Below are 9,467 nucleotides of genomic sequence, written 5' to 3'. Positions count from 1 at the left end.
GCAGCTCAGGACTGCACACAGCTCAGATTATATTTAGGAAGGCCCTGTACCACAAACACAGCCCCGCCGTGGACATCCGGGTGGACCTCTGGAGAGCTGCGGTGTTTGCACAGTTGCTCAACTGGGGCTATGGTCAGAGGAGCACATTGAGAAGGTTGGGGACGAGGTCAGTGGAGTCCCTTTGGGGTAATTCTTGCCCTAGCCACAGTCCACCTGAGGCAGCTCACCATCATCAGGGATCCTCAAGATGTTTGCTCCTGAATATATGGCCACTGGGTTGCACCTGGGGTAGAAGTTTCTGGACCCTATTCTATTAGCCTTTTTTTTTTTGTATTGTATTGCACTGCACTGTATTTTTGAGATGGGGGGGGGGTGTCTTGTTACATAGCTCAGGCTAGCCCTGAAACTCACAATCCTTCTGCCTCAGTCTCTCATGTGTTGATAAGACAGTGTGTCTGTGTCACAGGCCAGACAAAGCATAGTCTAATCATTAGGAGGAGGGGAGGTGAAGCCTATACAACAGGGGCATGATTGGGTCCGATGAAATAGTGTGTTAGACTCTGAGAGTAGCCATCCCCAAGGGAAGCCACACTGGAGAGCCAGGAGCCAGTCAGGAAGCAAAGGGAGCGAGGGAAAGGTGGGAGGGGGCCTGGTGTGGTTTCTCTGTGAGGGAATTGGTGAGGGCCAGTCAAGCAAGCAGCTGAGGACAGGCTGGTGTGGAAGTGAGAACCATCCTGGGTTGTGTGGAGTTCAAGGGATGGTGGCCTTGGTGACTTGGGGGCTATGGATTGTGGTTGGGTAGTATTTGAAATACGCCCTGTGAGGAAGCGCCTTCGTGCCTCTAGGAATTGTCTTAACCCGAGTCTGACTGTCTCTCCATAGGCAGCAGGGACCAGGATTTTAAGAGGAAAGAAGTTCTAAGACACAGTCGTTTCTCCTCAGGACTGGGAGACTACGGTGATTGGAGGGGAAACAAGATTGACACAGCCCGTAATGGGCGTGGCCGGAGGTCGCTGCGGAGAAGGCTTTCGCCTGGAGAAGCATCTTTTATCCCTTGTGCTAGTATCTGACCTGGTGCTGTGTGGCCCATTCTCGCCGTCAAAATGTCCTCAGAGAATCTTGAATGGGGAGAAGTGAGTCTCAAGACTGACCACTAAGCGCTTGGCCCACCCACGCTAAAGACCACCCACAAGTGTGACGGAGGGTGATCCCCCGTTCTTCCCCGCAGTTCCAGAACAGCCTGTTGGGTGCTGGGAGGGCTCTCTCTAGTTCCCCTGGCCTCCCCCTGAAAGATGGCCCTGCCGTCAGACACCTACTTCTTTATTTTCCAGGGCCTAGAAACCAGACATGGTTGGATTCCATGGGGTGGGGAGGGCTGGATTACCCCAGGTGGTGGAGATGCCAGGCACACACCAGCAGCTGGTACACAGCTTCCCCAGGGGCAGAGGATCTCCCTCAAGTTCCTCCCTCTGGAGCGCCAGCCGTGTTTTGACTTCCACACAGGTCTATGAGGAACACCCCAAGGCATCTGCCGGATGTACTGTCAGAGGGTTTCTGGAAGACAGATGGCCAAACGGAAGTTTGGGACGAGGTGCAATGGCGTGGGTGCAGATCCGCACGACGCCCACTTCAGCTGAGATGAATTCCTGGTCCTCTCTGAACCTCCACTTCCTCCCCGCTGTGAAGTAGAAAGGACAGCAGGCGTTCTGTGGAGAGCTGTGGAGATTGAGAGCTGGGGCTGGGCAGGAGGCTCGAGTAAACACCAGCTGCTGTTGGCTGCTGCCGCCCGCCCGCCTGCAGAGGCTCGGAGGAGCATGGGAGCCCGGGAGGGAGATGAGGGCTCTGCAGTGTTGCCTCTGCCAGACAGGAACAGAGTACATATCAGGAAGGACATTGGGAGCCAGCCGCATCCCAGCTTTACTAGGTGGGCAATAATCCCATCACAGCAAAAAGAAACAGCCAGATTGCAGAATTCAGCAGGCCTTGCCCAACATGGTCCCCAACTGGGAAATTTCAGTGGAGGAAGCCAAACAAGCTAGAGAAATCCCTGGGATCACACATGGCTCCATATCCAGAAAGAAGCTTCTGGAAATGTAACACACCCCTTCCATCTTGCCCCACACCCTTTGTGCAGACCCCCTTGCAGAAGGAGCGAACACAGAGAGAATGGTTTGGGAAGCCAGGGGGCCCCCAGCCTCTGACCCAGGAAACTCCTGTGGGGGCCAGGCTGACAGACTGTCCCACAGAATGCCCTTTTGCCTACCTGGACTCTAGCCTGGGCTTTTTTAGCCCTGACAAAACGTGGTCTGGTTCTGGTTCTTGTCCTGTGGGTCCTCTATGAATGTGCTGGCTCAAATTGATGCCCCCCCCCCCACCCATGCACCCAAAGACATTGTGCAAAGAACAGCTTTCAAAAAAGAGTTCAGAATAGCCCAACTTTCTTTGGCCAGCCTGGGCGCTGCTTCTGTCTGTTGTTGGGAGCTCTGTGAGTGCATTCTGTACCTGCCCATCCTCACTGGCTGTAATAGAGTTTGTTCTTTTAGAAAAGCGATTCTATGCACAGAGGAGGAAGCAAACAGAGAATCTGTAGGCTGGCAGGAACCACCAACTGCATCTTATGTTTAATTTGTTGGGAAGTTGGACACACACAGTTGGCTCTGTCCTGGCAGCAGACAAGCCCAAGGTTAACTGTCTTAGTCAGGGTTTCTATTCCTGCACAAACATCATGACCAAGAAGTAAGTTGGGGAGGAAAGGGTTTACTCAGCTTACACTTCTGCATTGCTGTTCATCACCAAAGGAAGTCAGGACTGGAACCAAAGGAAGTCAGGACTGGAACTCAAGCAGGTCAGGAAGCAGGAGCTGATGCAGAAGCCATGGAGGGATGTTCCTTACTGGCTTGCTTCCCCTGGCTTGCTCAGCCTGCTCTCTTATAGAACCCAAGACTATGAGCCCAGGGATGGCTCCACCCACAAGGGACCCTCCTACCTTGATCACTAATTGAGAAAATGCCCCGCAGCAGGATCTCATGGAGGCACTTCCCCAACTGAAGCTCCTTTCTCTGTGATAACTCCAGCCTGGGTCAAGTTGACACACAGAACCAGCCAGTACACACTTGCAGACCATAGTCAACTGTAAAAGGCGGTCAGGACATTAACTGCCTCCAGCTCATCAGGGAGACCTTATGGCCAGGGTCCCTTTGCCCCTTAGGACCCACAGCTGGAAGGCACATCCATCTTCAGGGCCACCATCAACCTACACCGCAAGCTCAGGTTACATCAGACCCAGGAAATCCAAAGCCCACACTGCACATTCCAAATTGGTCCCTGGGGAGCACAGCCAAGGGACGGAAGGAAGGACACCGTTGTCCATCAGCGTCATTCTCGGAGCTCAAGAGCTTCCTCCTACACCTTCAGTGGAAATGCTAATTTTGCCCATGGCTGGACACATCTCCATCACAGAGCCACAAGAGGGGAAATTTCCATCAGCTGTCGCGTGCGAGTCCACCTGTTCGAGACCACACAGGACCACAGCAAACAATCTGGAGATGGCATCGTCACAAAGGTGCTTGCAGCGAGACAAAGCCCTTAGGGTGGACCTGAGCCCGCAGGACTGTGTCCCCATGACACACAGAGGGAGGACTGGGTGAGGACACATCTGCGGGTGAAGGAGAGCTGCCTCAGGGGACCCAGCCCTGAGACAGCTTGACTTTGGACTTCCAGCCTCAGGATCCGTGAGATGGTGAACCTGGTTGGAGCCCTCAGTCCATGCTGTTTTTTGTTCTGTTGCCTCAGGACATTTGCACAAGTCTCCCAGGTGTTAGTTTCTGAAGTTTTCTTTCCCTTGGAGCGAGATCTCTCCCTCCTGTGCTGTGATGATAGAGTAGGGGTGATATCTATAGTCTGTATTGCGAAGGCCTCTGAAATCCTACTGGTGAGTTCCTTCATGGGTGGGTGGACTGGGATCACCCAGCCTGCCCTGCACACCTGGCTTTGTGACCATTTGTTCTACAGCCCCAGGAAGCTCAGCTGCCCTCTCAGTAAGGTGGTGACAAGTACCCAGACCCTGCCTCCTGCCCATGCTGCCACATCTGTCCCCTTGCTTTCTGTGGAATTCACAATGATTTCTGCCTAACGTGTCCTGCCCCAGGGTCAGGGGTGTCCTGGCTGTCAGGGATGCCCAGCTATAGCATAGCATGGCTCAGATTGGTGGTTTTGTATGTGAGACAGCCATCACTGGTCCCCTGAGGCACCCGGTGTTCAAGCCATCTGTTTATCCCCTCAGGATGCAGAGTCTGGACTGCATCTGACATCCCTGCTTGACAGCAGTCTTCACTCAGTCAGTCTGAGACCCCAAGGTCAGCCAGCAGGACTAGGAGCTGGTCATGCCTGCCTGATATCACTGTAAAGCTATAAGACAGAGCTATATTCTACCAGCTCCTCCCTGGGGCCCCATCAGTCCATCTCAAGCCTGGCATGCTACTGGACCCAGTTCAAGGGAGCTGCAGGACCTATCAAAGAATGTCTGTCAGACCCCACCAGAAGGACTCTTCTTGGAAACCACGACTAACTCCTCAGGAATTTGCATTTTGTTCCAATTTAGATTTTAACAAGCCAGACTTCCTCAGGTGGGTTTCCCCAGGAAACCCCAGCGGTCACACTGGAGGAGATGCAGCTGTGGATGGGATTTTCCCAGCATGCTTTGCATGGCTGGGCCAGATAGTGCTATGACTGGCGGTAAGGGGATACCCAACACTGAGCCCCTCTCAAGGCCTCTCTGGAGGCAGAGAATCACTTCCAGCAATCATGGATGGCTTCATTACTAATCTGAATTCTAGCACATTCTACAGCTCTCGCACGGATAAAGCAGCCATTAATTCTAGCTGACATAGTTTCCAGCTTTACATGGGATTGAAGGGCTCAGCCCTGGAAAAGCAAGAGACAGACAGGACTGTTTGAGAGTAGTATTGCTAAGTCCTTGATAAAGGCCTTGAGTGGACAAAGGGGCGGACCAGATCTTCGTTTCTGCCTTCCTGCCCACACTACCCAGGTCTCTGGGTTGTCCCTTCCTGGTAAACTTCCGTTATCTGAATGAGCCAACAGGGCAGAGGCGAGACCATCGTCCATCCCAGTATAGCCCTGCCACTGCCCTGCCTTTGGGGTCAAAACAGGCCAGAAACCAGGAGAGCCGTGTGGCCCTGTAACCCTTACCTTGCTTTGCTGGTGTTATCTACACAGAACTTGGCTTAGTGCGGGGTCCCCAAAGGGCAGGCCCGAGCCTGGACATGGGGTAAATGAAGTTGGTTTTGGAGTCTATCCCAGGAATCCAATCGATCCCCAAAAGGCATGTGGAAATAGAAGGGCAGAGAAACTTCGAGAACAGCTGACCGCTGTGTGCCACAGCGTCTGCACTCTGGGGCCCCAGGGAGAGCCGGCAGAGCATAGCTCTGTGTTATAGATGTCAGGCAGGCACGAGCAGCTCCTAGTCCTGCTCTTGGGGTCTCAGACTGGCCGAGTGAAGACTGCCATCAAGCAGGGACATATGGGCACAGACCAAATAAAACCATTTTCTTTCACCTCACTAGGAACACCCGGGTCCCGTTGTGCGGCTCTGGGTCTGTCCCTGCTGATGTCCCAGCTGACTAAACTACCCAGGGCTGATGGGGAGGTGGGGGAAGAAGGCAAGTCTCGAAGGCTGGGGTAGGCTGGAGCGGGGGAGGGGGGAATTTCTCTGATTAGGGTGAAGGTCCCCATCCCTTGGTCAACACAGTACCTAGAGTGTCCTGCTTTTGCCATGCAGACTGGTCACTAAGAGGGACTTTTGGCCTAGTTGCCTGGAGCTGTCCCTCTGCTAGTGTCCAGGGGGTGGGGCCCTCCACTGCCGCCACTTCTCTGCATCCTATTTTGCTGTGGAGTTTAGTACACAGTGCTGACCCTCGCCCTCCCTGCTGCTTTGTCACATCCAACACGATGATCTCACCCTTTCCTGTTCGTTTCCAATCAGGCTGACTCACCCTGGCCTCTCCACGGGTCACCGCAGCAGTTGGGTGCTCTATCCAGGCTCCGGGGTAAATAAAACAAAAGACACATTCCTACCCACAGGCAAACTCATTCAGTACGTTATATGCCTAAGCGCCTATACGTGGGGTTGGGTGTTTGCAAGTCCGGATATACACAGAGCAAACATACATTCACGACCCCTGACATAGGAGCACCAAGCACACACAGTGTCCCACATATGTACAAACATGCTCATGTGCATGTATGAGTGGGGACACACACACTCATGTGTGCACACAGAAACACAAACACACAAGTGTGAACAGAGGCTCATCTGTTTACTGCCCATTAGACAGTGGCCTTATAAACCAACTAGGCTACACTCCAGGTACCAAAGCCAGCAGCCAACACAACACCGTGGTGTGGACTGACATCCCCAGAGACCCCCCAGGAAGCACCTGGTTGTGCCTGGCCTTACACAGGGCTTTCTCCAACAGAGGATCCAAGGTTTCCCCATAAAAGGAGTCTCACTGAGTTGGTGACGCCTGCCACATCCCCATCCTGTCCAGTGCTGACTTCCACAAGGAACGCAATGGTGGGCAGGCTGCTGGGGACAGGGGATCCTCTGGCACTGGTGAAGGTACTCACTGGGGAAGTCACGGTGACTTAGTGTAGGGCACTCATCCTATCAGGGACTTGGCTCCTCAGTGTCCCAGCCCCTAACCTCACACTAGCCCATGACATCGAGTCTAGTCTCTCTGCCATTACTTCTTTGAAGTGTTGTGGTTTGGTGGCTTTGGTGTGGCAAGTCTCATTCAGGGCCCCTCCCCTACAGTGCATCAGAAGGCCAGCATCTATTTCGGCCCTATCTGGGTGGAGAGCAGCTGGGGACATCAGCCCAGAGATCTGAGAGATTGCAAATAAAAAAACGAGAGGACAGACACCTAGACACTGAGGCGACCCACTGCCAGTGTGCCTGCTGGGTGAACACTGTGTCCGTGGATGACACAGTGTGAAGCTGTGCCCACAGGGCATACTATTGTAGAGGCCCTGTCACTGTAACGTTTGAGAGATGCCCAGGTTAGATTTCTTTCCCCTCCTCTCCCTCCCTCTCTCTCTTCCTTCCTTCCCTACACTATTTCTTCATCGCAGGAGACTCGGGCACTCCATCAGGCTGCACCGGTGCCCCTCCCCTACCTCTAAGTTCTCCCTCTCTTTCTGTTGGTCATATCCTGTATTAAGCCACCTCCCAGGGCCTGCTGCCAGTCATCCTCACATCTTTCCTACCTGGGTAGTGTCTGTGGGTGAACAGGTCAGCCCCTGCAGCCAGAGCCAGCTGGGTCCTAAGCGAACTCTCCCCAAACTTTGGGGGACAAGGTACCAGCATGGAGTAGGTCCACTTTCCCTAGGGATACTTCCCTGTCGTTCCCCAAGTCACTTGAAGCTATTCAGTGAGGAGCAAGTCCTTCAAGGCCTTCAGTGGCACTGCCATCTGCCTCCTCCTCCTCCTCCTCCTCCTCCTCCTCCTCCTCCTCCTCCTTCTCTCCTCTCAGAAAAAGGGAAAAGCCAGGTGCCAACAGAGACACTTCAGAATCTATCCTGACCAGACCTGTGACTGGAGGGTACACCATGCCATCCAGACTACTTCTTCCTTTCCCTGGCTCCAGCTGGTTCCTCCCGCGCAGGGCAGTGCCAGCCTCCGGGAGAGGTTGGCACACTGCCTGTTTACCTTTAATTCACAGCTCGATCAAAAGACTATCCAGATCAAAGTTACATTTCTTATCGCTTCTTAAGATTGAGTGAGGACTTGTGCACTGGGCGGAGCAGCCCTTGGTGTCTGCTCTTTCTGTATAAACATAGAAGCTTTTAACCCCTGCTCACCCCCCCCCCCCAATCCCTGACCTTCATCAGGGGCAGCCATGGCTTCCTGGCTGTAGCATAAGCCCTTGACGTCTGTGGAAATGATGGTAAACTTCTTGATGCCAACCTTGCGCTGAAGCTGAGTATTTTCTTCCCTTCAGTGGTATTGTTCATACCCTGAGAGCGTGAACTGGTGCTGAGCTCTGATTGTGTAATAAGGTTGCCAGGCAAGGGCATCGTGGTCACATTGGGACTCAAAGGCAGCCTCTGGCCTCAGAGGGGAAAAATACCCATCAAGGCAAAAACAAAAAACAAAACAACAAACAAAAAACAATAGGTGAGAAAGATATAAAGGACTGATGTCCTTAATATAAAAAGAGCTCTCAGGATAAATAAGAAAATCATTTATTTACCTCGGGCATCTCTTGATTTGGGTCAACCAAAAAAGTCTGGCACCTTTGTTTGGTTAATAGCTTCCAGGAACCAGCTCTATCCCCTGCTATGTTTCTAGGGTTTGTGCGGTGACCTGTGTGTCACTCCCAGAGTTTAAGCAACTCTCCCTGTCTGATGACAGTCATCCCAGAGACAAACAGGAGCTATGGGTATAGATATCTCACTGTGGCCCTTGGAGCTGGAAGATGCTAGCCCACTGCACACTGCTGTGACAGTTCCCCCAGAAAGCTTAAAGCAGGCCATCTTCAGGGAGCATTGTCTCACTGTGCAGGAGGCTGGGAAATCCAAGGTAGAGACAGGGCACCTGATGGGGGCCTACCTATGTGTCAGCCTCTAGCAGCAGACAGAGAGCAAGACAGGACAGCAGAGTCATTGTCTTGCGAGGGAACCTCTTCTGCTAGTACCCTTGATCCATCTGTGTGGGAGAGCCTGTTGTGAGACAGCTCCCCTTTACCCACCCCTACTTTGGGATCGGGTTTCAACACACACATTGTGGGAAAACAGCAGTGAAAGTGTGAACTTTCCTACAAAGGGAAGGAGAGTGCAAACAAAGCCCACACCCGGGAGCTGAGCTGAGGTGCTGAGCTGAGGCGCTGGAGAGAAGGACCCCACAGGACTGCAGAGGTGTAGGGACCTGTGCGTGTGGCTCAGCCTGCCTCACCCTGCCTCACCCTTGGCTCCTGCCTGCGTTAAGCACCCGGTTCTCATTTTTAAGTGAAACGGGTCGAGCTGCATTTCCGAGAAAGGCCTTGGATGAGGTCCAGTAGTGACACCTGGGTGGAAAATGAGAACCGGCCCTTCAGACTAACACACAGCCAGAAGCGAACCGCAGGTCGCCAGTGGGAACTCAGCCAGTAGTATGAACTCCCCCCATCAGTGGCCACCTACAAGGTCAAACGGGTGCCATTCAGGCTAAACTGTGTCTCCCCAAAGTGGTCGTCCTCTGTGAAAACAGCTGTTGCAAATGGCCAAGATGAGGTCATCCTGGAGTGGTGGGGTGTCCTAAATTGCAAACTGACCTGGTCCTCATAAGAATGCATTAAAGGTAATTAAAGGCATGGGCTGTGGTAGTCCATGCCTTTAATTCCAGCACTTGGGAGACAGAGACAGGCAGATCTCTGTGAGGTCGAGGCCACCCTTGTCTTCAGAGCTAGTTC

General features: G+C 53.0%; 1 long non-coding RNA gene across 7 annotated transcripts; it reads right to left on the bottom strand.

Annotated features, from left to right (window-relative positions):
• Positions 1-364: 364 nt before the first annotated feature.
• Positions 365-5,644, bottom strand: LOC127670171 (uncharacterized). Of its 7 annotated transcripts, XR_007974475.1 has the most exons (4): positions 2,987-5,644; positions 2,771-2,860; positions 1,414-1,856; positions 365-1,118 (listed from the first exon to the last, which is right to left on the bottom strand). It is a non-coding gene; the product is annotated as an uncharacterized LOC127670171 (long non-coding RNA). The 7 variants fall into 7 exon arrangements; XR_007974476.1 differs by lacking the exon at positions 2,771-2,860 and having other exon boundaries at positions 2,987-4,797; XR_007974479.1 differs by lacking the exon at positions 2,771-2,860 and having other exon boundaries at positions 1,414-1,716; positions 2,987-4,404.
• Positions 5,645-9,467: the final 3,823 nt, after the last annotated feature.

This window comes from Apodemus sylvaticus, chromosome 19 (genome assembly GCF_947179515.1).
Source record: "Apodemus sylvaticus chromosome 19, mApoSyl1.1, whole genome shotgun sequence".
Lineage (NCBI taxonomy): Eukaryota > Metazoa > Chordata > Mammalia > Rodentia > Muridae > Apodemus > Apodemus sylvaticus.
The sequence above is the reverse complement of the archived record's forward strand: the minus strand, read 5'-3'. Positions and strand labels throughout refer to the sequence as shown.